Source organism: Macaca mulatta, chromosome 4 (assembly GCF_049350105.2).
Source record: "Macaca mulatta isolate MMU2019108-1 chromosome 4, T2T-MMU8v2.0, whole genome shotgun sequence".
NCBI classification, from domain to species: domain Eukaryota; kingdom Metazoa; phylum Chordata; class Mammalia; order Primates; family Cercopithecidae; genus Macaca; species Macaca mulatta.
In genome coordinates, this window is record NC_133409.1 from 94,406,794 (window position 1) to 94,430,767 (window position 23,974).

Consider the following 23,974-nt stretch of genomic DNA (forward strand, 5'->3'; position numbering starts at 1 on the left):
AACAGAAAAGCTGATTTGGACGGCTCTGGTTAAGGGTCTGCCATGAAACTGCAATGTTTGGCTGGGATGCAATGTTACAAGTTTTCGGCTGGGACTACAATCATTTGAACACTTGACTGAGTTTGGTAAAACTGCTTCCAAGCTCACTCACATGGACATTGTCAGGTGACATGAGTCCCTCACAGGCCATTGCTTGGAGATCTCAGTTTCTTACCTCATGGTCCTCTGCCTAAGTGTCCTTATGCAGCTGGCTTTCTCCAGGGTGAGTGAACCTAGAGAGAGTAAGGTGGAAACCACACTGCCTTTTATAAGCTAGTCTTGGAGTCACACACTGTAACTTTCATCATATTCTATCCACTAGAATAGGCACAAGGCAGTAAGTTCAACTCATTCTTAGGGGGAGGGGAATTATATTACACCTTTTATGGGACTATGATCAAAGATTTGTTGGCACAGTTTTAAATTCCATAAGCTTGCTTATTGTATGTGAATGTGGTCTCACAATAGCAGGTTAAGACAGTATCCATATGACATGAAAATGCACAACACATTCAAATACTACATGTATTTGATATAAGGCATTTCTGTATATAAAACACTTTTATTCACATATTTATGTATCTGTTCCTTAAACATACATATAAAAGAAGATGCATGGGAATATTATTCCTGTGTTTTTTGTTGGTTTGAATACACTGATTCTCCACCTTTTGACTTAGATCAAGTGTGGCTAGATAGACAAATGAATGTTAAATGTCCTTTACCCTTCAGGAAAAGATAATAAAGAATAATGGCAAGTTTGGGAAATATAATGGTATAAGAAACTGTTTTAAAAATTCTGGCTGGCCTCATGCATAAGAAATTCTGAAGGAAGGCTAGAGATGGAAGACAAATTTATAGGTAGTGAAATAATTTAGATAACAGACAACAAGAATTAAAATTGGTAGTGGTGGTCATGGAAAAGGAAAAAAAGGAAATTGATTTAAGAAATATGATGAAGAAAAGCGGCACGATTATCCCTCACTTAAGAAAAATTTGCAGTATATTTTTCCTGATTGGTGCTTGAGAAGAATTTATATATCCATTTCACAGCTAAAGAACCGTCTTTTGCAATAATGAAGGGAAAACAATCTAATTCAAAATCTTTGCTTGAGTATTCAATTGACTTATGGCCTCTGGTGAAAAATGAACAACTATGCCAGTGCTTACACAAACAGAGGGAGTGTGAAAGAGTAAGTAAGAAATAATTATAATCAGAGTATTCATATTATTGTCATCAGACAGAGTTGTTAGTCAAATAAAAATGTAATTTTTATCTAAACTTCTCTGAAGGGACAAATGGTACCAAACTATTAGCTAGACTTTGTTTTTGTGGTGGTGTTATAGTAGTAGCCTTATTGTTGTACATTTTCCAGCATATCACCTGATACCTTTGGAATAAGTTGAAATATAAGAAAATACATGTATAGAATAATTTGGGGGAGAAGGGGTTTTGGAGTTTGACACACTGAAATTATTATCTTGACTCCATCACTACCTAGGTTTATGATCTTTGACATGTTACTTAAAGTTCCCCAACGACAATTTCTTTAAAGACAATAATTGGAACTCACACAATGACTAAGAGTATTGTTATTTATGTGATTACTCTAAAGAGAGAGTCTAACTGTAAGCTCTAATAAATATTTATGATTCACTTTACAGATAATATTATTCATTAGGTATGATTTGATGTATGGAACTAGTTGAGTTGAACTGGGGAGGGGAATTGTGCAAATATTCCCCTGAAGCTAGGATGTTGGGGGTCCTGGTAAGGTGACAGCAAAACAGTCTTCTGCTACTTGATTTTTGGATTCACATCATGTATTCACTGACATTGGAGCCTTGTTAGCAAAAGACCAGGATATTCAAACGCAATTGGTGCCTTGCAAACTGCTATCACTTCAAGCTAGACCTTCTGAAAGCAGATGGGAAAACAATCAGAGACACTAATAATTTAGTATATAGGATTTTTTTTTCTGCCATTAGCCAGGGTTCTGAACCTTCTGAGTGTCTTAATGATTTCCAGGGAAAAGATTTTGGAAGGCCTTAATCCCAGTAAAAATGTTGGAAAAGATCTCATAGATATTGGAATTTACTTAAATGGTTTGAGGCTGGGGAGTCATGTGGTCAGCACAGGCCTGCTGCGGTATGACTGATGCAATTGGCTGAATGTGAGTGACTCACAAGCAAGTTAAACAGCAGAATTAGTTATGGTGCCACTAATAGGAGACAAAAATGAACAGCAGTCTGTATTTTGACACTGGATTTCTGGAAGAAAGGTAGTATTATTGAAATAAATAGATGAAGAGAGATTATGCCTAAAAATTATGAGTTTGTTTATAAAATATTTATTTTGTTGAAAAGATGGTGGACACTCAACTCCAAGTAGCTTGGGTTTATCAGAAAATATCTTAATAATCAATTACAGGACAGAAGGACTTTTACCAAGAAAATCTTCTTATATAAATTCTTAACCATTTTTAATCATAAAATAAATCTCATATATTTTTATTTAAATGCTAATGGATCACATTCTACCATTCTTCAATAATTATTGTTCTTTATTTTGTTTATAGCCAAAGGAAGATTAGACATTTTTTACCTTTGGATAACATATATTACTTTTAATTTTTTAGGTATTAATTTTGACAGCTACATAATCCTTAAGCATATAATGCATTAGGTCAGGATATTAAATTTGATTTTGAAAGCAGTAATATTATACAATATTTTTTTGAGATGTCAAAAAATTAAAATGATCACATAAATGCTTTTTGTAGTATCTAAGAAATAAAACTACACAGACATTCACAGGATGAATACAATTCATTACATATTTTTAATAAGAAGCACTTCCATTATTTTATCAGTTTTTCTTGTTAACAAATAATTGTATTGACACTTTCTGATATGTTATATTTATAAAAAGTCAGTATGCTATAATAATTGAATTATGATTATAGATTTCTAAATGTCAATTATCATTTTAATATTTCATTTCTAGTGAATATTAAATCATTATAATAAGACTCACTATTCCATCAATGTGTTATTTTGAACATGGTTATCACTGGATAGTTATTTTATTTTTTAATTTGGCTTTGTTTTTTAAATTTCAACTTTTATTTTAGACTCAAGCCATATTGTTTATTACACGAGTATATTGTGTGATGCTAAAGTTTTGTTACATGAGTACATTGTGTGATGTTGAGGTTTGGGGTATAAATGATCCCGTCACCCAGGTAGTGAGAATAGCACCCAGTAGTTAGTTTTTTGACCTTTGCTTCCCTTTTTTCCTTCTCTAGTAGCTTCCAGTGTCTATTCTTGCCATACTTCTGTCCATGTGTACCTGTTTTAGGCCATTCTTGAGTTGTTTCAAAGAAATATCTGAGGCTGGGTAATTGATAAAGAAAGGAGGTTAAATTGGATTACAGTTCTGCAGGCCATATAAGCATGGCATCAGCATCTGCTCAGCTTCTGGTGAGTGCTTCAAAAAGTTTACAATCATGGCAGAAAGTGAAGTGGGAGCACGAAAATCATGTGGTGAAAGCAGGAGGAAGAGAGAGAAAGAGACAGAGAGTTTGAGAGAGAGAGAGAGAGAGACAGAGAGAGAGAGAGCAGGGGAGGTGCCACACACGTTAACCTACCAGATCTAACAAGAACATAATAGCACAAAAACAGTACCAAGTCTTAAGGGATCTGCCCACATGACCAAAACATCTCCCACCTCCAAAATTGGAATTATATTTCAACATGATATTAGGGTAATATGATATGATATGATTTGGGTGGGGACAAAAATCCAAACACCCAAACTATATTATTCCACCCCGGCTCCCCAAATCTCATGTCTTTCTCACATTACAAAATACAATTATGCTTTCCCAATATCTCCCAAAGTTTTAATTTATTCCAACATTAACTCAGAAGTCTAAACTCCAAAATCTAATCTGAGATAAGGCAAGTCCCTTTCACCCATGAGCCTGTAAATTCAAAACAGGTTATTTACTTCTAAAATACAATGTGGATATAGGCATTAGGTAAACATTCCCATTCCCAAATGAAGAAATCAGCCAAAAGAAAGGGGTTACAGGCCCCACACGAGTCTGAAACACAGCAGGACAGTCGTTAAATCATAAAACTCCAAAATAACCTCCTTTGACTTCATGTTCCACATCCAAGATACACTGCTGCAAAGAGTGGGCTCCGAAGGCTTTGGGAAGCTCCACCCCTGCAGCTTCATAGAGTCCCCAAAGGTGCTTTCACAGGCTGGAGTTTTCTGTTCCTGTGTTAATTCACTTAGGATAATGGTCTCTAGCTGCATATATGTGGCATACATTTTGTTATTTTTTATAGCTATGAAGTATTCCATGGTGTATATGTACCACTTTTTAAAAAAATCTAATACACAATTGATGAGCACCAAGATTTATTCCATGTCTTTTCTACTGGGAATAGTACTGTAATAAACACACAAGTATATGCATTTTTTAAATAAAATAATGTATTTCCGTGTACCCAGTAGTAGGATTGCTAAGTCAGATGGTAGTTCTGTTGTAAGTTCCTTGAAAAATCTCCAAAGTGCTTTCCACAGTGACTGAACTAATTTACATTCCCACCAACAGTACATAAGCATCCTTTCCATGCACAACCTTGCTAGTATCTCTTGTTTTCTGACTTTTTTCTTTTTATTAAAAAGTCATTGTGATGAGTGTGAAATGTTATCACATTGTGGTTTTAATTTGCCTTTCTCTGATGATTAGTGATGTTAAGCATTTTTATATGTTTGTTGGCTGCTTGTATGTCTTCTTTTGAGAAGTGTCTGTTCATATATTCTACCTACTTCTTACTCTGATTATTTGGGGGTTTTTGCTTGTTGAATTGTTTAAGTCCTTTACAGATTCTGGATATTAGACCTTTGTTAGATGCATAGTTTGCAAATATTTTCTCTCATTCTGTAGATTGTCTATTTGTTGATAGTTTGTTTTGCTGTTGAAAAGAAACTTATCTTTGCTGAAGCTCTTTGGCTCTCAGTTTAATTAGATCTTACTTCTCAATTTTTGTTTTGTTGCAATTGCTTTTGAGGACTTAGTCATAAATTTCTTACCAACGCTGGTATCCAGAATGGTGCTTCCTAGGTTTTCTTCTAAGATTTTTATAGTTTGTAGTCTTACATTTAAATTCTTCATCAATTTTGGGTTCGTTTTTGTATATGATGAAAGGTAGCGTTTGAGCCTCATTCTTCTGTCTATGACTAGCCAGCTATCCCAGCACCATGTATTGAAGAGAGAGTCCTTTTCACATTTATTATTTTTGTCAATGCTGTGCAAGATCAGAGGGCTCCAGGTGGATGGCTTTCTTTCTGGGTTCTCTACTCTAGGGGCCTCCAACCCCTAGGCCACAGAGCAGTGGGAAGGAGGTGAGCGGTGGGTGAGCGAGTGAAGTTTCTTCTATATTTACAGGCTTTCCCATCATTTGCATTACTGCCTGAGCTCTGCCTCCTGTCAGACCAGCGGCAGCATTAGATTCTCATAGGACCTTGAACCGTATTGTGAACTCTACATGCAAGGGATCTAAGTTGCACGCTCCTCATAAGAATCTTATGCCTGATGATTTGAGGTGGAACAGTTTCATCCAGAAACCATCTCCCATGCCCAACCCTGGTCCGTGGAAAAAGTGTCTTCCTTGAAACTGGTCCCTGGTGCCAAAAAGTTTGGGGACTACTGTTCTGCTCTGTTCCATTGATCTATATGTCTGTTTTTAATAACAGTACCATGCTTTTTTGGGTTATTGTAACCTTATAGTATAGTTTGAACTGAGGTAATATAATGCCTCTAGGTTTGTTCTTTTTGCTTAGAATTGATTTGACTATTTGGGATCGTTTGTGATTTCATATGAAATTTTTAATAATATTTTCTAATTTTGTAAAAAATGGCATTGGTAGTTTGATAGAAATAGTGTCGAATCAGCAGATTACTTTGAACAATTTGGTCATTTCAACAATATTGATTCTTCCAATCCATGAGCATGGAACATTTTTCTATTTGTTTGTGTTATGTATGATTTTTTTCTTCAGTGTTTTGTTCTCCTTATATGCATTTTCTAACATCTATGTGTATTGCTAGGTATTTTTTGTGGCTATTGTAAATGGGATTGTATTTTTTAATTCAATTTTGGAACTCAATATTGGTCTGTTCAAGGCTTATTCCTGAATCAGTCTTGGGAGGTTATACATTGCTTGGAATGTATTCATTTCTTCTAGATTTTCTAGTTTGTGTACACATAGGTGTTCATAATAGTCTCTAAGGATCTCTTGTATTTCTGTGGAATCAGTTGTAAAGTCACCTTAGTCACTTCTGGTTGTGCTTATTTGGATCTTCTGTTTCTTTGTTAATCTAGATAGTGATGTATCAATCTTTATCCTATCAAGTAACCAACTTTTGGTTTGATCGATTCTTTCTATGCATTTTTGGGTCTCAATTTTATTCAGTTCTGTTCTGAATTTAGTTTTTTCTTTTCTTCTGCTGGCTTTGGGATTAGTTCGTTTCTTCTTTTTCTAGTTCCTCTAGGTATGATGTTCAATTATTAGTTTGAAATCTCTCTGTCTTTCTGAGGTAGGTGTTTGGCACTATGAAGTTTCCTTTTAACACTACCTTTGCTGTAGCTCAGAGATTTTTATATGTTGTTTATGTTTTCATTTGTTTCAAATAATTTGTTGATTCTTGCTTTAATTTCATTGTTTACCCAAAAGTCATTCAAGAGCAAGTTGTTTAATTATCATGTAATTGAATGGTTTTGGGAGACATTCATAATATTGAATACTATTTTCATTCCACTATGGTCTGAGATTATTATTGGTTGGTATGATTTCAACATTTTGAATTTACTGGGACTTGCTTTATGGCCAAGCATGTGGTCAGTCTTGGAGTAGGTTCTATGTGCAGATGAGAAGAATTTATATTCTGTCATTGATGAGGGAAATATTCTGTTATATCTATTAGGTCCAATTGGTGAAGTGTTGAATTCAAGTCCAGAATTTATTTTTTAATTTTCTGCTTTGGTGATCTGTCTAATGCTATCAGAGTGGTGCTGAAGACCACCATTATAATTTTATAGCCAAGTCTTTTTGTAGGTTAAGTAGTTGTTTTATCAATCTGGTTGCTCCAGTGTTGGCTGTGTATATATTTGGTATAGTTATATCTTCTTGTTGAATTAAACACTTCATTATTATGTAATGCCCTTCTTTTCCTTGTCCTTTTTTACTCTTGTTGATTTAAAGCCTTTTTCATCTTATATAAAAGTAGTGACATCTGCTTTTTAAAATTTTCTGTTTATGTGATAGATCTTCCTCCAACCCTTTATTTTAATACTAGCTGTCATTTTGTATGAGATGGGTTTTTTTTAACATAGCAGAAAGATAGATCTCCTTTCTTTGTCCAACTTACAACTCTGTGTCTTTTAAGTGTAGCATTAGACCATTTACTTTCAAGGTTATCCTTGAAATGTAAGGTTTTAATGATATTACAAGATGTTAGCTGATTGCTTTGTAGTTTCTATTATGTGGTTGCTCTGTAGGGTCTATGGCTTATGTACTTAAGTATGTTTTCATGACATCAGGTATTGTTCTTTTGTTTTCATGTTTAGAAATTCCTTAAAGATGTTGAGCACGGTTGGCCTAAGGGTAAGGATTTCCCCTAATGCTTTCTTGTTGGGAAATATTTTATTTCTGGTTTGCTTCTGAAGCTTAGTTTGGCAGGATATAAAATTCTTGATTGGAATTTTATTTTCTTTAGGAATGCTGAAAATATCCTCCCAGTCTCTCCTGGCTTGTAAAGTTTCTGTTGAGAAGTCTGATGTTAGCATGATTTAGTTCCCTCTGTATGTCATCTGGCCTTTTTCAGCCTTTAAGATTTTTTCTTTAGCATTGACCTTGGACAGCCTGGTGACTATATGTATTGGCACAAGTGTTTTCTGGATTTCTTGTATCTGAATGTCTACCTCTCTAGCAAGATTAGGGAACTTTTATTCAATTACTCTCTCAAATATGTTTTTTAGATTGTTTACATTTTTGCCTTCTCTCTCGGGAATGTCAGTAATTCACAGATTTGGTCTTATCTAATCTCATATTTCTCAAAGACTTTGTTCATTTCTTAAATTTCTTTTTGTTTATTTTTGTCTGACTGAGTTAGTTTGAAAGACTGGTTAGAAGGTGTTTTGTGTGTGTTGACTTTCAGTCTTGTCTTGGTTATTATTGTGTTTCATTGTAATCCATGCTTAGAATTCTTTATCTGTTATTTTTGAGTTTTCTTTTTGGTTAGGGACCATTGATGAACAGCTAGTGCAATCCTTTGCTGGTATCACTACCTTCAGATTTTTCTGAAGTGATCCTCCTGCCTCAGCCTCTTGAGTAACTGGGATTACAGGTGCCCACCACTATACCCAGGTAATTTTTTGTATTTTTAGTAGAGACGGGGTTTCACCATGTTGGCCAGGCTGGCCAACCTACAAGTTGGATAGGGTCTTTTGGCTTTGCTTCTAAAGCCCTATGCAATTTTTCAGTGGATTTTGTATTGGGCTCTGCAGTTTGACCTACAATACAATAGATGGCTCTTTGGGGTAGGAGCTGGCTTCGGCCAATGTGACTGAGTATATACTTGACCTTTGTTTACCAGGAGATTTCTCTGTTTCCTCAGGCAATGAGCTGATCTGTGGAGGTCACAGTGGTCTGAGCTCCCTGCTCAGCCCCAGACCAGTGGAGGAGAGAGATGGATGGGGCCAAACCAGGCTGGCTAACCTACAAGTCCCCTGATGTCAGGTATGAGCATCAGCACTGAGGGAGAATCCAGTAGGTGATCACCAAGTTCCAAGCAGTGTGCCTAAGCATAGAGCTGGGAAACCTCTTTGGCCCCAAGTTATCTGCCAGAGGAAGTAGAGAGAGTCTAAACTTCCAATCTGAGAGAATGGATGATCTACATACCTGGAGATATGTCTGGGTATAGGATAGAGAGGGTCCTACTTAACCATGGACTCTGCACAGTAAGGGAGGGCCAGCTCAGGCTGCTAATTCAGGCAAGCAAATTCTCTGACTGCTTGGAGATATGTCTGGGTATAGGATAGAGAGGGTCCTACTTAACCATGGTCTCTGCACAGTAAGGGAGGGCCAGCTCAGGCTGCTAATTCAGGCAAGCAAATTCTCTGACTGCTTGGAAATCTCCCTGGATATGGAATAGAGCAGACACTGCTGCACCGTAATCTCTGAGCAGGAAGGGTGGGGCAGCTCAGTCTACCAAGCGATTGCTACCAATACCTGGAGATCTGCCTGGGCATGGAGCAGAGAGGGGCCCAGATATAGTTAGGATCTCTGTTCCCACTAAAATTTTATGTCAAATTATAATCCGCAGTATTGGTGGTTGGGCCTGATGAGAGGTGATTGGATTGTGGGGGTGGTTTCTAATGGCTTAGCACCATCCCCTTTGGTCACCATAGTGAGTGAGTTTTTGTGAGATCTGGTTGTTTAAAAGTGTGAGGCAGTTCTCTCTATTCTCTCTTCCTCCTGCTTCAGCCATGTGAAGATTCCTGTTCTGGCTTTCCCTTCCACCATGAGTAAAAGCTCTCCAAGGTCTTTGCAATCATGCTTGGTGTACATTCTGCAGAATGTACAATGAAGTCCAGACTGAGGAGGCCTCAGATGCAAATTAGGGACTTACTGGGCATTAGAGCAAAGGTCACTTTTGTTATATATTAGCAAAGAATTTTGTGGTGTTGTGCCCTAGGGATCTATGGAACTTTGAACTTGAGAGTGATAATTTAGGGTATCCGGCAGAAGAAATTTCTAAGCAGCAAAGTATTCAAGAAGTACCTGGCTGCTTCTAACAGCCTAGGCTTCTATGTGTGAGCAAAGAAATGATCTGAAAGTAGAACTTCTATTTAAAACGGAAGAGTGTACAAAAGTTTGGAAAATTTGCAGCCTGGCTGTGCAGTAAAAAAGAAAAACCAATTTTCTGGAGAGGAATTTAAACACCTGTAGAGATTTTGTGCAAGCAAAAAGGAGGCAAGTGTGGATAGCCAAGACAGTGAAAAAAAATAGGCCTGCAAGGCATTTCTGAGAACCTCATTCTCAGCAGCCCCTCCTATCACAGGCCCAGAGGTTTTGGAGGAAAGAATAATTCTATGAGCCAGGCCCAGGGTCCCACCACCCTGTGGGGCCTTGGGACACTGCTCCTTGAGTCTCAACCACTCCAGTCCCAGCTGTGGCTCAAATGGGCCCAGGGAACAGCTTGAGCCACTGCTTCAGAGGGTGCAAACTGTAAGCCTTGGCAGCTTCCAAGTGGTGTTAAACCTGTGGGTGCACAGAATGCAAGAGTTAAGGCTTGAGAGCCTGCACCTAGATTTCAGAGCATGTATGAAACTCTTGGGTATCTAGGTAAAAGCCTAATGCAGGGGCTGAGCCCTTATGGAGAACCTCCACTATGGCAATGCAGAAGGGAAATGTGGGGTTGGAGCTTCCACACAGAATCCCCACTAGGGTACTACCTCGTGAAGCTGTGAGAAAAGGGCCACTGTCCTTCAGAGCCCAGAATGTTATATCCACCAGCAGCTTAAATCCTCAGCCTGAGAGAGCCATTGGAACTGAATGCTGACCCATGAGAGCAACTGTAGGGGCTAAACCCTGCAAAGTCTACAGGGGCGGAGCTGCCCAAGGCTCTGGGAGCTCACCCTTTGCATGGAGTCAAAGATTATTTTGACTCTTTAAGATTGCAGAACTTTGGGAGGCTGAGGAGGGCAGATCATGAGGTCAGGAGTTTGAGATTAGACTGGCCAACATAATGAAATCCTGTCTTTACTAAAAATACAAAAAATTAACCAGGCATGGTGGTGCATGCCTGTAATCCCAGCTACTCAGGAGGCTGAGGCAGGAGAATAGCTTGAACCCGGGAGGTGGAGGTTGCAGTGAGCTGAGATTGCACCACTGTGCTCTAGCCTGGATGACAGTGTGAGACTCTGTCTCAAAAAAAGTAAAAAATACTTCATGACTGCCCTGCTGGATTTGGACTTTCATGGGGTCTGTAGCCTCTTTCTTTTGGCTGATTTCTCCCTTTTGGTATGGGAGTAGTTACCCAATGCCTATACTCCCATTGTTTCTCAGAAATAACTAATTTGATTTTTTGTTTGTTTGTTTTTACTTTACAGGCTTATGCACAGAAGGGACTAGCCTTTCCTCAGATGAGACTTGGGACTTTGAACCTTCGAGTTAATGCTGGAATTAGTTAACACTTTGAGGGACTGTTGGGAATTCATTATTGTATTCTGTAATATGAGAACAACATGATATTTGGAAGGGATAAGGGGAAGAATGATCTGGTTTGGATCTTTTTCCCCACGCAAATCCCATGTTGAATTGTAATCACTAAAGTTGATCTGAGGTGTCCTTCATGATTCCAGTGGTTTTCCATTTTGCCTCTTAAATTAAAGCTCACAGAGTTGATCTTGCTATTTCAAAGAAGCTGCCATCTTGGAAAAAAAATGGTTAGTAAAGAATTCTTCTTATTAGGCAGCTTGGACTTCAGAGTTGCTAATTTAACATGTTTTCAAACATAAAGCCATTTTAGATATTCTAATTGCTTCATTTTAATATAAATTTATCAGTTATAATTTTATAGCTCTATTATTTCTTCATAAAAAATTGTTATCAGTGCAAAATAGCATTCATAATATGAGTTTTTCAAAAATTCCATTGCTTAGAACAGATAAAAATTTACCATTAGTTACTAAATAATTTGCCATTAAAGAATCTTAATTGTAGTTGTATCATCATTACATATGAGAAAAAGAGGCCATCCATGACCCTCCCCACAATACGGTAGACCTGAACAAGATGTTGACCCTGTACATAAAGAGAACAGCAACCAGTTTATACACATGTTAAACCTTCCTCACAACCAAAACAATGAGTGTATTCATCATCCAGAAGTCTCCTCAAGCTCCTTTGTAATCCTTCACCCTTCTTCTCATTGTGTCATTCTCAATGCCCAGGGAAACACTGATCTGCTTTCTGACACCATAGCTTAGTTTTCATTTTCAAGAATTGCATCTATGTGAAGTCATACGGTATACATTATGTTTATCTTTTTAAAATTAGTATGATTATGTTGTTGTATTAGCAGTTCATTCATTTACATTGTTGAGTAATATTCTTCTGCATGGATATACCACAATTTCTTTATATATTCCCCTGTTTAAGGACATTTGATTGTTTTCAGTCTCGGGTTAATACAAATATAGCTGCCCTGCACATTTGTGTACATAGACAGATATATGCTTACGTATTTTTTGAGTAAATACCTAGGAGTGGAGTGTCTGAATCATATAGTAAGTGTATGTGTAACATATAAGTAACATTGTAAAACTGTTTTCTAAAGTGCTCCTGCCATTTTTCATAACAATCAAAAGAATAGGAGTGTTCCACTTTCTCTACATTTTTACTAATATTTGATTTGGTCTGTATTTCTGACCCATTCTAGTTTGTGTGTATTGTTATCTAATTTTTGTAATTGGTGACTTCTCTAATGATAAGTGATGTTGTTTTTCAATTTCTATAAGATTTTGTATAGAATTGACATTATTTTTCCTTAAGTTTTTAGTAAAATACCCCAGTGAAGCCATATAGGCCAGGAGTTTTTTTGTTGTTGTTATTTGTTTTGTTTTGTTTTAAATTGTGAGTTCTTTAAATTCAGTGTCTTTAGTAGAAAAAGGACTATTCAGGTTATCTCGATTTCATGTTGAAAAAACTTAGTATTGCTTTAAAAAATTTTCCAATTTTATCTACATTTTATTAGTAGTATAAAATTGGTCATAACATTTCTTTATTAACTTTTCAATATCTGTAGATTTTGTCATAATATCATCACTCTCATTCTTTGATAATCTGCTTTATTTTTTCCTGGTAAGTGTAGGTATCTGTTATTAAATAAATTAACTTTCTCAAAGATCCAGGTTTTGATTTTATTTATACTTCTCTGTGTGTTTTTTTTTTTCTGTTTCTACTTTATTTACTTTTATTCTGATCTTTGTCATTTCTCTTTGTCTACTTTTTCATCCTTTTTTTTTTTTTTTTTTTTTAAGATGGAAGTGGGTGTCATTTGGGTCTTTGTTATTTCCTAATATAGAATTTAGTGTTAAAACTGTTTCTCTATGTACTGCTTTGGTAGTATCCAACAAATTCTGATACATTGTAACTTCATTTTCATTCACTTCAGAGTCTTTCGGATTTCACTTTTGATTTATTATTTGATCCACAGGTTATTTAAAAGTATATTGTTTTCTTTCCATATATGTTGGGATTGGTTGGATTTTCTTTCTGTTATCAGTTTCCGGTTTCGTTTCTTTGTAGTGAAAGAACATACTCTGTGTAACTTAAATTGTTTTAAATTTATTGAGGCTTGTTTTATGGTCAATGTTAGTAAATATTCCATGTGCACTTCTACACAATATAAATCTTGTCGTTTTGGGTTAGAGTATTCTAAAATCATTGATTATGTCAATTTTATTGATAGTGTTGTTCATGTATTCTATATCCCCCATGATTTTCTTTTTACACTACTATTAATTATTGAGAAGAGAATATTAAAACTTTTGCTATAATTATGGAATGCCTATTTATCTTTACAGTTCTATCAATTTTCTCTTTATATATTTTAAAACTATCCTATTAGCTGCAGAAACATTTAGGATTGTTATGCCATCTTCACAAACTGATGCGTTTACCATTATTAAATGATGTTCTATATCCTGAGTAATATTATTTTCTCTAAAATCTACTTTGGGGATGGGACACTAATATAGCGACTCCAGCTTTCTTTGGATTAATGTTATCATAGTACAACTGTTTACATCCTTTTACTTTCAACTTATTTATGTCTTTATATTTAAAATGAGTTTCTTATTAGCAACATGTGATCAAGTTTTGCTTTTAAATCCAGCTAACAATTTTTGTCTTTTCATTATTTATTTACTTTTTATTATTTTATTATTAATTTTGAGACAGAGTGTCACTCTGTTACACATGATGGAGCTCAAGTGGTACAATTATGACTTATTCTACCCTCAACCTCCCACCAGGCTCAAGCAGTCCTCCCACCTTAGTCTCCCAAGTAACTGGTACTACAGGAATGTCCTATCATACCTGGCTAATATTTTTTTCTCTTTTGTAGAGATGATGTCCCACTATGTTTCCCAGGCTGGTCTCTAACTCTTGGGCTCAAGTGATCTTCCTGCCTTGGCCTCCCAAAATGCTGAGATTATAGGTGTGAACTAGCATGCTCAGCCAATTTCTGCCTTTTAACTTGGACATTTAGACAATTTTACACTTAATGTTATTGTGGATATTATAAATTTGTCACTCATCTTGCTATTTTTACATTTTTTTCCTCTCTTTTTTCTTCTTTTTCTGCTTTCATTTGGATTGAATTTGTGTGTGCATGTGTGTGTGTATAATTTCATTTTATCTCCATTGTTTGTTTATTAACAATATATATAATTTTAGTGACTGATTTAGGATTTGTCGTATAGATTTTTAATTTTTAATTTATAATGTTTCCTTTTTATAGTCTGTGTTCAATTTTGGATAGTTTCTATTACTACATATTTAAATTCACTAATCTTTTCCTTTGCAATGTCCAATCTACAGTTAATCTCATCAGGTATATGTTTCATGCCCATATTATAATTCTCATATTTATAAGTTTAATTTGGTTAGAGGATTCTAAAATCATTGATTCTAATGATTTTAAAATCAAGATTACTTTGTATGTTACATGTCTCTGCTAAACTTTTTAAACAAGTGGAATACAATTACAATAACTGCTGCATATCCTTGTCTACTAATTCAAATGTGCTAGTCAGTTCTTGGTTAGTTTTGATTGATCAATTTTTCTCTTCACTGTGGCTTATACTTTCCTGTTTCTTTGCATACCTGGTAATTTTTATTAGATGCCAACCATTGTAAATTCTCCTTTGTTCAGTGCTAGATGTTTTTATATTACTATAAATATGTTTGACCTTTGTTCTGGGGAAGAGTTTAGTTACTTGAAAATTGTTTGACATCTTTGGGCTTTCTGATTTTAGATTTCATAGAGCCAGCATAAGATAAGCATTATTTACTCCAGGGCTAATTCATCCTAATTACTAGAGTCAGATCACGTTCAATCTAACCAATTCCCCATGAATTATGAGATTTTCTAATCTGGCTAGTGAGAACAGGCACTGTTCCCAAACCTCTTTTCACTGAAATTTTTATTTTTTTTATGTAATTATTTTAGAATTCACTACCTGTCCTCAGGCAGTTTTCTCATGTTATGATCTGTACTTTGCTGAATACTTTAAGATGACATTTTGTAGATCTCCAGAATTATTTATCTATGCAACACTTTCCTCTCTTATATTCTCTCCTGTGACCTAGCCCTCTTGGTCTTCCACGAGTCTTACTCCATCTCCTCAACTCAAGGAGTTCACCAGTCTCTTCTTGATTCTTCTTCTCTGTGCCACAGCCTGAAAAATCCTCTCAAAATAGGCCAACTGTTGAACTCGCTTTTTTTTTTTTTTTGTCTCTCTTAGCTCACTGCCCTTAATTGCCTGATGTTCAGTGTCTTCAAGACCATTGTTTTATCTAATTTTGTTCATATTATTTTGTTTGCTTCAGCTGAGAGGGCTATTTGTTCTTTGTTACTCAATCTTGATCAGAAGTAGTTTTCCTAATTAAAAAATAAAATTGATTATTTTGAATCCTCATCCTGATCTCACTTCAGCATTTGACACAACTGATAATCTCTTCTTGAAACTTCTTTATCTCTTAAAACCTATGTTCTTTTTCTTAACTTTATATATTCTAACTCAGTGGTTTCTCCCATTTTAAAAACCCACAGGGCAATTTGTTCATTTCCCTGTGTTTATATAATAGCACACATCCCCCTTCCAAGTATTCTTTGACCTGCCCCTTTTCATTGAGTACCTTTACTTACTTCTGCATGCTCAATTTCTCATGAATTCTAACACAGGTCAAATCTTTCTCCTGAGCAATTCCAAATGACATCTTGCTTGGTAGGTCACCTCTAATGTATTATCTTTTCACGAAGCCTCCTATTCCTCCTTTGTTTACGTGGAAATCTATTTATATATTCATATACTTTCCTATGTCTTCCATGTTTAAAAAATATTTGGTTCCCTTACAAAATATTGTACACAAAATATATTCTATGAATTTCTATGTACTTAAGAGAAATGTGCCGAATAGTTGTTGCAAAAGTAGGTATTTAGCAGTTGTATAATTTGTGAATAAAACTTGAATCACTTGACAGAATAAAAACCATTTCTATTTTTGACAGAAAATTTGTTCATGTGGATCTCTATAAAGAAGACACTGTACCACTGTTCATTTTAAAAATAGCCACAATTTTTTTAACAGTCCTCCTATTAAGAGGTCAGGTCTAATTCTCCTAACATTGAGTATGGACTGGCCTTAGTAAATTACTACATCGAATAGCATGCGACAGAGATAGTCATGCATGATTTTTAAAGCTATGTCAGGAGAGCACACAAAAACTACACTTTATTCACTGGAATGCTCCCTCTTGGAGCCCTGAGCCATCATATGAAACATGACTACCCTGAGACAACCATGCTATGAGGAACACCAAGCCACATGGCAAATTTTTCACATGGGGCATTCTGGCCAATAACTCCAGCTGAGCTCACTCTTTAAGTCACATAAAACCAGGCAACACAAATATGTGAAAAGAAGCCTCCAGATCTTTCTAGCTCTCAGCTTTATGAATCGCTCCAATTATTTAGGTCTTCACAGTTGCAGTACAAGATAATATGAAGAGGAGACAAGTCAGTATCATTGTGCAATATTTAAATTTTTGACCCACAGGATCAGTAAATGTAATAAAATAATCATTGTCTTACGCACTTAATTTTTGAATTTGTAAGGTAATATAATTGACATGACAACTTAAAAATATATTCAATAATATATACATAGACACATGTAAAATGTTTTCCTGAAAGTTTGTATTATAATGTCTATTGCTATAGGTTGATAGCATGATGCCTAAATATTTTGTATCAAAGGTTGAATCTGAATACCAAGTTCTTTGATTGTCTGGTTTACCTAGTGTTTCTAAGACTTTCTTAATAATAATAATCACTATAGGAATAATAAGTGTAGATTTCCAGGATCTTATACACTGGGCCTGAGGTAGGTACAGGAAGCTGCATACTTAAGAAATATCATCAGCACGTTTGGAAGACATAGGTTCAATACCAAGATTTTGAGCATCAAAAACAGAAATTTTTAATCAAACTTCAATAGATCATGATATGGTTTGGCTTTGAGTCCCCACCCAAATCTCACCTTAAATTATAATCCCCATAAATCCCCATGTGTCAAGGGCAGGGCCAGATGGAGGTAATTGAATCATGGGGGCCGTTTACCCCATGTTGTTCTCATGATAATGAGTGAGTCTCAGGGGTCTGATGAATTTATAAGCATCTGGCATTTCCCCTGCTTGCACTCATTCTTTCTCCTGCCACCCCATGAAGAGGTGCCTTCTGCAAGGATTGTAAGTTTTCTGAGGCCTCCCCAGGCAGGCAGAACTGTAAGTCAATTAAACCTCTGTTCTTTATAAATTACCCAGTCTCAAGCAGTTCTTTATATTAATAGTAGCATGAGGATGGACTAGTACAGCAAATTGGTACTGATGTTGCAGGGCACTGCTATAAACTTACCTGAAAATGTGGAAGAAACTTTGCAACTAGGTAACATGAACAAGTTGGAACAGATTAGAGGGCTCAGAATAAGACAGGAAAATGTGGCAACGTTTGGAACTTCCTAGAGATTTGGAGGACTCAGAAGACAGGAAGATGTGGGAAAGACTGGAACTTCCTAGAGACCTGTTGAATGGCTACCAAAATGCTCATAATGATATGGACAATGAAGTTCACGCTGAAGTGGTCTCAAATGGAGATGAAGAACTTGCTGGGAACTAGAGTAAAGGTTACTGTTGCTATGCTTTAGCAAAGAGACTGGTGGCACTTTGTCCTTGCCCTGGAGAATTATAGAACTTTGAACTTGACAGAGATGTTTTAGGGTATCAGTCAGAAAAAAAATTCTAAGAGACAGAGCATTCAAGAGGAAGCAGAGCACAAAAAATTGAAAACATTTTCAGCCTGACATTGCATAGAAAAGAAAAATTTATTTCCTGAGGAGAAATTCAAGTCAGCTGCAGAAATTGTATCCAAGGCATGTCAGAGACCTTTATGGCAGCCCATCATAGGCCTGGAGGTCTAGGAGGGAAAAATGGTTTCTTGGGCTGGGCCCAGTGACCCCGTGCTCTATGCAGCCTCTGGACATGGTGCCCTGCTTCCCAGCTGCTTCAGCACCAGCTGTGGCTAAAAGAGGCCAAGGTATGGCATGGGACATTGCTTCAGAGGGTGCAAGCCTCAAGCCTTAGTGCCTTACAGGTGGTATTGTGCCTCAGGTGCACAGAAGTCAAGAATTGAGGTTGGTGGACCTCTGCCTAGATTTCGGAGGATGTATGGAAACACCTGGATATCCAGACAGAAGTTTGCCGCAGGGGCAGAGCCCTGGTGGAAAACATCTTCTAGGACAGTGTGGAAGGGGAATGTGGGGTTGAAGCCCTCGCACAGAGTCCCCACTGGGGCACTGCCTAGTGGAGCTATGAGAGAAGGGCCACAATTCTCCAGACCCCAGAATAGTACATCCACCAACAGCTTGTACCATGTGCCTGGAAAAAAAAAGCATACACTCAATGCCAGCCCATGAAAGTAGCTGGGAGGGGGGCTGTACACTGCAAAGCCACAGGGGCAGAGCTGCCCAAGGCCATGGGAGCCCACCTCTTGTATCAGCATAACCTAGATGTGAGACCTGGAGTCAAAGGAGATCATTTTGGAATTTTAGAGTTTAATGACTGCCCTACTGGATTTTGGACTTGCATAGGGCCTGTAGCCCCTTGTTTTGGCCAATTTCTCCCATTTGCAATAAGTGTATTTATCCAATACCTGTACCCCCATTGTATATAGGAAGTAACTAACTTGCTTCTGATTTTACAGGCTCACAAGCAGAAAGGACTCGCCTTGTCTTAGATGAGACTTTGGACTTGAATTTTTGGGATAATGCAGGAATGGGTTAAGACTCTGGGAGACTGTTGAAAGGGCATGATTGCGTTTTGAAATGTGAGGATATGAGATTTAGGAGGGATCCAGGATGGAATTATATAGTTTGGCTCTGTGTCCTCACCCAAATCTCACCGTAAATTGTAATCCCCGTAATCCCCACATGTCAAGGGTGGGACCAGGTGGAGGTAATTGAATCACGGGGGCAGTTTACCCCATTCTGTTCTATGACAATGAGTGAGTCTCACAAGATCTGATGGTTTTATGAGCATCTGGATCTGGCATTTCCCCTGCTTGCACTCCGTCCTACCACCCTGTGAAGAGGTGCCTTCTGCCATGATTGTAAGTTTCCTGAGGCCTCCTCAGCCATGCAGAACTGTGAGTCAATTAAACCTATTCTCTTTATAAATTACCCAGTCTCAGGCAGTTATTTATAGCAGCATGAGAGCAGACTAGTACAGATCGCTTAGTGTTTACGACATGTAAATTTTTTAAACATTCCTATTGACCAAAACAACTATTTCAAACCTTTTGCAATAGTCTCAAATCTCTGGAGACTACTTCTTTACCCATTCTCAGCAGATTATCTTGCTTACTACTCAGCAGAGAAAAGGGAAACTTACCAGATATCATGTTCTTAACTTCCTTAAACAACTTACCATCTTAAAGAATCTAGTGCCCCTCCCCTATGCCTATTTTTCTTCTTGTTATAATAGAAGTCTTTTCCCCTACTTGGGCCATAGATCCATCACCTTCTGCCTTCAAAAGTACTTTGTTTCTATTAATCATTTTCTCTGTCCTGTATTATAATCACCTTTCTCTTATCTGCTGTCTTCCTAGAGAAATGTGGTCAAATCTATTCCATATTTAAAAAGGAGTAAGTAGCTTAACTTCTCATAAGGTATTAGAAACATTTTAACCACAAATAAAGATGGTGAAGTCATAGATAAAAGGACCTATGTTTATTTATGAATCCCATAAATAAACATCAAACCTACCTCATTTATTCTGTAGCTTCATAATCCTCTACTGATAGGCGCCTTGAAAGACTTGTGTATACTCTCTGCCTCCACGTTTTCACACTCAATCCACTCCCTAGCATTCTGCTATCTGGGTTTTGCACACTCATCACTACTTTTAAATGGATCTTGGAGGAACCCTGCAAATAGAAGACTAACCAAAGAGCTGGTAGGGAAGAAGTGTGTGTAATTAGAGATGTTATGATTATCCTAGCCCTTCAAAAAATGTAAACTTCTCATACTACTATCCTATTTTCTTTTTAAAAAATTGAAAAAACGTAGAAACATTGAATTCTAACTACCTCTCTGTACTCTGAAAACCTTCCAACAAGGAGAAAACCTTCTGACAAGAAGTCTAGATACAAAAAATGACATATCCTTCTCCTCAGATGCACAAATCTGGGTGCACTAAGGGTTTCTCTGTATAGCTATGAACAAATTAAAAGAGTAAAGCACAATTCTAATTCCTCAGAAGAAGATAACCTTAAAAAATACCTCCAAACTCTTGGAAAACCATAAAAGGTAAAAGTAAATGTAAAGAAACCTGTCATCTGACAAGCAGATAATCATTTATTCTTCACATGTCAAATTTCACTTGGAAGGTACTATGCTATAGGCATAATGGTCCTTCAAGTATGAGTTGGAAATTGGAAACACCTTCTTGTGAGCAGCTAATTCACAGTTATGTACCCTCATTTAAAAGTCATTCAGCAAAGAGACAAGAGCTCTTTTTTTGCCCTTCAGTAGTGAGAATATGAATACTCATTAGTTTTAATGTAACTACTGGTACTAAACTAAAATTGGAAATATATTAACATATAACTCTGCAATTAGAATGTAAGGAATATATGCACACATCTGCCTTTCCAAGATACTTTTCAGAGCATGTCAGTGTGTCTTAGAAAACTTAGCAGCAATCAGCTTGTGTTGTATCCAAGATTAGGGATTCTGCCATTTTCATCATATTCACCAGAAGTCTTACATTGGGCTAAATGCCACATCTTCAAAGGTAAAGAATGTAAAGAGCCAAATTGTTATGGTACAAGTCTACAGAATCTGCATGAGCAATTGCTAAAGCTACAATTTTCCAGGGGAGAAAATCAAAACTCATTGTGCCATGAACAAAGGTGTACTTACAATAAAGTATACCCAGACGTTTTACAATGAGATGGCTTAATCACAGGGGAATGTTGGCTACTGTTTCATATTTTTCTTACTGAATATCTACAACAAGAAAGGGATACAAACAACTTTTGATTACCTATTTTTAAAGTAGACAAAGTTAGCATGGATAAATTGTATCCACAAATACCTCCAGAGGACAATATTCTCTGGGAGTCATCTCCCCAGACAAATATTTCTCCAAAAATTTCTCAGGAAAATGAAGTGCTTTGACCTTTACAGTGTTTTTTTTTTTTTTTTGAATTAATGTTCTACCAGAGATGATAATTCAAACATTAAAAAGCAAAGATATACGAGAAAACATAAAAAGAGAACAAGAAGCATAGTGATCACACAGCAGACTAACAAAAATATTGTTACATATACTATATTATGGTTTTTAATTTTTTTTTAGTTCAGTCACATTTATAACTCTGGTCTTGGCATCTTATCTAAGTATATCTCCAACAATAATTTTTGCCAGTTGTAAACTTCAACAAAAACATCAATGTCATTATCACTAACTGATTACAAAATTTTTTACCTTCCAAAATAATTGTTTACTGTCAGCTAATATCCTTGATTTTGCTTCCCCTGAGGGGGAATGTGTAACAGAAGCAATTAGATCATTTTTATGTCTATATGTTGTTTTCCTTCCTTTTCAAGTGGGTGAGTGGTCCCAACAACTAAATCAACAACTAAACCAACCCCTGTGCTTATGGCTGACATCTTCTTTCTTGTCCACTCAAAGACTTTGAAGTTGCATATTAATTTATTCTTCTCCACAAGAAAATTTCCATTAGCACACAAGCACATTCTGCTATCTCTTGTGCTTTAAAAAAATGAATAAATAAGAGACACTCCTTTGACCTCATCTCATTTTTTCACTGTATCTCCCATTTTTCATGTTCTCCTTTGTAGAAAAAGTTATGTTATCAAAAATATTTCTGTACCTGTTATCTTCAACTCCTTAACTCCCATTTTTTCATAATCTTCTCCACCTAATCTCTTATTCCCAACAACCAACTGAAATTTTCTTGCTGGATTCTTCAGAATTAATAAACACTTCTAGATCATCCTTTTTTTCTTTTGAGCTTTGGCAGTATTTAAAATAGATGTTTCCTGTTACTTGAATCACTGTCTCCATTTGATCACGTGAATGGCAAACTCTCATGATTTTCCTCCTGCTGCAAAGATAACTCCTTTTCAGTCTCCTTTTTGGGATCTTTCTTACCTTCTAAAACTCTAAATATGAATTCTGCAGGCCTTAGTCTGTGCACTTCTTCTCTTTTCTAACCACACTCACTCACTGAATGACCTAATTCAGGATTATCTTTGTCTCTATCCCTTATTTCCCCATTTATGTTATCACATTGCCTACTCGATAACTTCACTTGGGTGTTTACAAAACATAGAAAATTTATCTTGGCCAAAGGACATGTTCTTCCCCACCATCTTCCAACTAGCTCTAGTCTCAATGTTCCACATCTAGACCAACACTATAAGCAACCTTGACTCTTCCCTCTCTCCACTCCACATCAGCACGTGCTTTAAACTATGTCGTCTTTGGAATAGATTCTAAATGCAGATACCTCTTCTATTTTTACTACAAACATCCTAGGTCATCCCATCATCATCCTCACCTGTATTCCTACAAGAGATGGCTAAATAGTCATCCTTTTTCCTGCACCCCTTGTAGACTTTCCTCCAGGTGGAGCCCAGGAAATTCTTTTGACAATGTAAATCAAATCATGACACTTTTCTGTTCAAATTGTTTCAACAGCTTCATATTACAATTGGAGTAAAGTCTACTGTCTAAATTCTATGGCCTGTGAGTCCTGCATTGTTCTGATGTATACCTGTCTCTCCAAAAGCATTTTCAACCTTGCTCCAGCTATCTTAACCTTCTTCCCATTTTGTACTCATTTCAACTTCAATTCGCTTGCTTCTCTGACTGCCTGAAAAATCCCTCCCCAATACACAAACACCTCAATTTCCAGTGTCTCCTTATTTTCTTTAGTTAGATTTCATGCCAAATAATTCTTCCTCAGAGAGTCTTGTTACTTTTCTATATAAAATAGCTCAACTTTTCCCTAGACATGCTTTATAATAACACCTGTTATGCTAAACTAGGTAATACGTAAGTGACCACTTTCTCTCTGGCTCTGTAAAAGGGGACTTTCTCATCACTTCACATTAAAATCCCATATACTCTACTGACTCTCCTTTAAATATATTTCCTTTTACTCTGCAGTGCTCTTTTAGTCTTATTCAATCATTCTCTTAATTTTATCATTATCAGAGTTCTGTATTTGCCTCTTTTCTACTTCACTCATCAAATCTATCCCTGTTCTTCTCACTTACTCTCTTTGTTTAAATTACCATTAATATCTGCCTTTACCCATTTCTTTGTCTTCAGTCAAGATCTGTATGCAGAAATCCATATCCATCTGTTTCATTACCTATTAAGCATGCCAATTTGTACTCAAACAAGCACATTAAATACAATATATTCCAAATAACTCATAATATTACCCTTTTCTCCTTTTATGAGATTTAAT

General features: G+C 36.4%; 1 long non-coding RNA gene across 1 annotated transcript in view; it reads right to left on the reverse strand.

The window, feature by feature from the left end:
- LOC144340658 (uncharacterized) overlaps positions 1–23,974 on the reverse strand; it is a 52,013-nt gene that overhangs the window by 634 nt on the left and 27,405 nt on the right. Inside the window, exon 2 of the long non-coding RNA XR_013416904.1 lies at positions 215–272. This is a non-coding gene — a long non-coding RNA (uncharacterized LOC144340658). The remainder of the gene's footprint in view (positions 1–214; positions 273–23,974) is intronic.